We start from the raw sequence: 5,042 nt of genomic DNA on the forward strand, positions 1-5,042 counted from the left end.
ATACATAACAGTAGCAAACTTACAGTTATGAAGTTGTAACGAAAATAACTTTGCATTCAGTGCTGTCTCCTGGGGGGCTTAGCTGGATAAGGCAGGGATTGGCAATGGCGTTGTGGGCCATGGAGCCACTGCAGGGTTTGTCGTTGCAGTTTTGGACTATGCCCTGCGGCAGGGCATGCCCCCACTATCACAGACACAGAGCTTCGTGGTTCCCGATGGTGACAAACTTGAAGACCTTGAAGAAGCCAATCCGTTCTCCTTCAAAGAGTTTTTAAAAACCAAGAACTTCAGCCTGTCAAAAGAAGACACAATCACTAGTTGAATTTACCTGAAGGAAGTCTCGAGGCACCCACTGGGACTAGACCACAGCTTCCCTGCCTCCCAGCCCATGAGATATGGCCTGAAATATCAGCAGCCATTTTTTGAAGACCCAACAAAAGCCAGCAATGTAGAGGAGGATGAAGATGGATGGAATAGAGTGCCTACCTGCCATCTGCCATGGAGCAGACTCATTCCGCTAGAGTCACACAGAACTCACCCTGTGGCACCCACCTTTCCTTTTATTCCAACGCATCAGAGCTGGCAGGTCCTGAGTCTTTACCCCCATGGACACTGAGTGACACTGACTGTAGGATCTTCCCAGCATCTCCAGTTGGGAGCCCTAATGCAGACTTTGCAGCTCATGAAGAATACCTAGGGGACAGACACCTGTGGACCTATTGCAGATAAGTCACAACGCACTGACTGGAACCAGAGCTCTGAGCACCCTGCTTATCTCCCTGTTGGAACAATGGTGGGCCACACCCCTCAGTCCTGATTGGTCAGCAAAGCTCTCCCTAGCCAATGACAGCTAAGAAGTGACTGAGACCTCACAAAGCCCTACCTCTGACCCTTTTGAGGATATGTAACCTATGCCTGGTATGGTGTGAAGGCTTGCAAGTACATAGGTCATGTAATGTGTGCCTGCTGCCATGGTCCCTGAATCTATGCTCATCGATCCTCTAACTCTTTTAAACCATAATCTCCCAATTAAATCCCTTTTTTTATAGGTTGCACTGGTCATGGTATCTCTTCAAAACAAACAAAAATAACTAAGATTGATGAGCAGTGGGAAGTTGATATGATAAAAATATGTCTTACATGGGTGTGCATAAAATTATCACAGAATGATTTTTTAAGGGAAAAAGAACATTGCTGAATGGTATTATGCAGAATGAAAATGACAAAGAAAGAAACATTTATATAATTAATGTGTATTCACACCTATAATATTGGAAATAATAAATACCACTTGTGATATAAGGGAGACATTCAGCAGAGAGATCATAAAATTGAGAACTTTAGAATCAATGATCTGCAGAGATTTTTAAGAAAATCCCAAGTGATACTCACACACTGACTGCTAGAATTTCCAGGAAATAAGCCAGAAAAGCTGGAGAGCAGGCACTATCTGAGATTGATGTTATCAGACAGTTAAAGAAATTTCACTAGCAAAGAATGAAAGTTCTAGAAAATAGAACAGAATGAGAGAGACTTCATCTTGGGGGACTAGGTCTTAAATGGAGACAACTCAGCCTCACCTACGTAGCAAATGCAACTGCAGAAGGCAGGAACCAAGTTCAAGTACAAAGGTTCTGAAAATGCAGCATTCTTTCAATAAGAGAAAAATACAGAGAACAGGCAAGTATGGGGTGGAGACAGAAGGGACAAAAACTGTAGCAGAAGGAGAGAGGGGGAAAAGGCGATAGAGACTCAAAACCTGCAATGGACCCTGGGAACCATGGTGGGAGATTGGGTGTTCTAAAGAACACTGTTTGCCTCTTCCTTACACTATCAGATCATTTAAGCACTGTGCTCCCAGAGAACTGACCATTTCCCAGAAATCTCATCTGAGCAAAGGCAAAGGGTCAAACCCCTGAGCTACCAAGAGGAGAATCCTGCCCATAGTTCTACCAGTTTACCCCACAGTTAAATTAACAGATGCAAGCGTATCTTTCATGATTTTTGTTTTCCACTTTCCTGTAAAATTGTAACAGTGCTATGAGAAAGTCAGAAAATACTCTATCTACTCAATTTGGTCCATTATTCTCTACCAATTTCCATTTCTCAGCTTTCTTTTAAAACAGGGGGAAAGTAGGAAGTAGGTTCATGGAACTAAGTGCCTACTAACAGCTTTAGGGAAGCCAGGCAGGAGGCAAATGCTTGGCTAGTGGGTCCCATTTGTTAAACTGCTAGATAATTTCTAACTCCTGCAAGTCTTGTCCCACTTCTCCTGATCCTTGTGTGTTTGTTGTCTATAAACACATATTGCTGAATTAGTAAAAGAAAAGGGACTTTTAGATTTTTATCTGATCTTTTTTGTGAACATTATTCTCTTTTTTCAGTTTTATCATTTAGAGAATTCTTGGTAGACTCTCATGGTCCAGGCCTTGGTTGTGTTTGTGCTTTTGGCAGCAATTTGTAAAGAAGGTATATAAAAAGAAGCTATAGTAAGCTAGGCTGGGCTGCTAGCCTCCATATACCAATTAAAATGTCCTAGTTTGCTTTCTATTGCTGTGACACAACACCATGACTAAAAGCAGCTTGAGAAGGAAAGGGATCATTTGACTTGCATATCCTGGTCAGAGTCCATCATTGAGGAAAACCAAAGCAGGAACTCAAGCAATGCAGGAAACTGAAGGCAGGTACTGAAGCAGAGACCACAGAGGAACACTGCTTACTGACTTGTTCTCCATGTCTTACTTATCCTACTTTTAAAATACAACCCAGTGGGTACAAGAAATATGCATAATTAAGGAATTTTGGACAAAGTGTGGTCCCACTCATCATTGTTTTGGCCCGAATCTGTCCTGCAAGGTGGTCCCATAAGTCATCAGAACTCTGTGACATCTCTTCCTGGGAGGCAAGTTCTTCCTGTCAGGCAACAGAGCCCCAGCGTTCCTTTCCTGTAGCATAGGATTCTTGTGGAAATTTTAATTCTCTAGGGTCCGTTGTGTCAATAGTGTCATAGCAAGTAGGAGAGGCAAATGTGTCTGTGTTCAGAATATTTCTTTTCCTTTCAGGGATGTTACAAGTCCCATCTGTTTATTTTTAGACCTCAATCTTAAAGGATGTTAGGGGATGTAATTTATTTGGTAAGAAAATTCTTGAAATATGCTTGTGCTGAAAGAATTATAAACAGAATACACAAAGGAGCCAAGTTAATGTCAGGTAATCATGCTTAAGAACAATTCCTCAATAACCCCTAGATTAATTACTATATAAGGGCACAATGACTTCACTTTTTTTTTAAAAAAAAAATGCCAAGATAAGAAGCAATTTATTATAGAGAGAAGAAAAATTTCTCATCCAAAATATAGAATCTGTACAACTTTGCCACAATCAATATACATGAACTGTACAAATTTACACCAGTTCATAAGTTCACAAAATAGATGGTGGTTTGTGGGAAAGACCCAATTGACTACAAGGAAAGTTACAAATCAGACCTCCACTTTCTAAAAATAAGTCTGTCTTTCTGTACATTTATATATTTTAAGTGCTAGGTAAAAGTCTCCGTGTAAAATTTCCAGTACTACCATGCTTAAAACATTGAGCTTTCCTATTAAGCCACCAAAAAAAAAATTACTGATAACTTTCAAGTGTAATAGTGCAAATTTCCCTGCAAGACTGACTGCAAAAGAGGGTTCTTTCAAATACAGAATTTCCTTAAAGGGACTGGTGTGACAAATTGGGTCTAAGGTCTGGGAGAAACTGAAACCATCCTGCAACTTCACTCCCTAGCAAATAAAGTGATCCTTTACTTGGACTCACAGGCTATTTAAATCACTGAAAGGTACTGTCCAAACTATGGCACTGTCACTTAAAAAAAATATTACCACTCTATCTTGTGCCAGGTCTTCACAGCTGTGACATGGTTTAAATTCCATAATCCATCCCCAAGAAGAGCCCACCCAAAGCAAAAAATCAAATTTATCCATCCATTATAAGATGATCCGTCCAATAGAATATATCTTAACCTGATACAGTCATCATATTGTCGTTTTTGGAAAGGCTTGTTCTGCCCAAGAGAAGTTCCTCTTTCCAGCTGATTCGGCTCTCTACCATTTGCACATTGGTACTGTTTTGAGTGCTATCTCCTGCTGGCGAAGCTTCATCCAGCACACAGATGGAGCCATCCTCTCCAATCCTGTAGGACACATCATAGGCGTCAACCCAGAGTGTGAATTCACTTGGGAGAAGACTGAACAACTCTTGACTGCTCAGTCCAATCCGAGGATCCATCTTATGGTTGATGCGAATACAAAGGTAACCTGATCCCTTGCACGGCTTTTCTAGGAACCAGTGAAGTTTGTAATGCTCTGCCAACAGCTCCTGCAGGCTCTGGCTGAAAGTCTGCAGCTGTCGCTCGCTTGTGAGCCCATTGGTGCGGAGGAACTTAGAAATAAAGGACACTGAGGCCGATCTCGCCTATCATAGTGGCAGCCCGGTTGTAGAAGGGATGCATGGGGGAGGAGGCCAGGGGTGGTCCCGGGAGGCCAGAGCTCGGCTAGGAAGGCGAAGCGGCCACCCCGGGCTCTCGCCCAGACCTGACAGCCGAGAGGAAGCGAGGGCTCGAGGCGGGGACGGCTACTGGTTGAATGGGATTTTTTTTTCTTTCTTTTAGAGTAAAAAAGTTATTTTCAAGCCAGGAGGCGGCAGGAGAGACAGAGAGACGAGCGATGGCGGCCTGGTCACATCTCTCAGACCTCCCAGCCACCTCAGAGTTGCATTTCCAGCTCCGAGGGGCGAACGACTTCACTTTTGTTGTTGGCATTAAGATAAGATCTCACTATGAAGCCTAGGATGTCCTCAAAATCACAATCCTCTTGCTTTAGCCTTCCAGGAGTGGGATTATGGAAAAGTGATGCCATACACAGGGCAACTTCATTCTAATTTTGACAACTACCATCTCTTCCCAATTTTTGTTCTACTACTCAGCTCTGAGATGAGATCTTTCTGGTCTTAGAAACTTTCTTGATTCTATGTTGGGCGAGATGATA

The 5,042-nt window shown here is 42.4% G+C and overlaps 2 pseudogenes; one reads left to right on the plus strand and one right to left on the minus strand.

Moving 5' to 3' along the window:
• LOC116098790 overlaps positions 1 to 729 on the plus strand; it is a 20,266-nt pseudogene extending 19,537 nt beyond the window's left edge.
• A 3,285-nt stretch (positions 730 to 4,014) lies between these two features.
• On the minus strand, positions 4,015 to 4,507 carry LOC116095060 (annotated as a pseudogene).
• Positions 4,508 to 5,042: the final 535 nt, after the last annotated feature.

The sequence above is a fragment of the Mastomys coucha genome, chromosome X (genome assembly GCF_008632895.1).
Source record: "Mastomys coucha isolate ucsf_1 chromosome X, UCSF_Mcou_1, whole genome shotgun sequence".
NCBI classification, from domain to species: domain Eukaryota; kingdom Metazoa; phylum Chordata; class Mammalia; order Rodentia; family Muridae; genus Mastomys; species Mastomys coucha.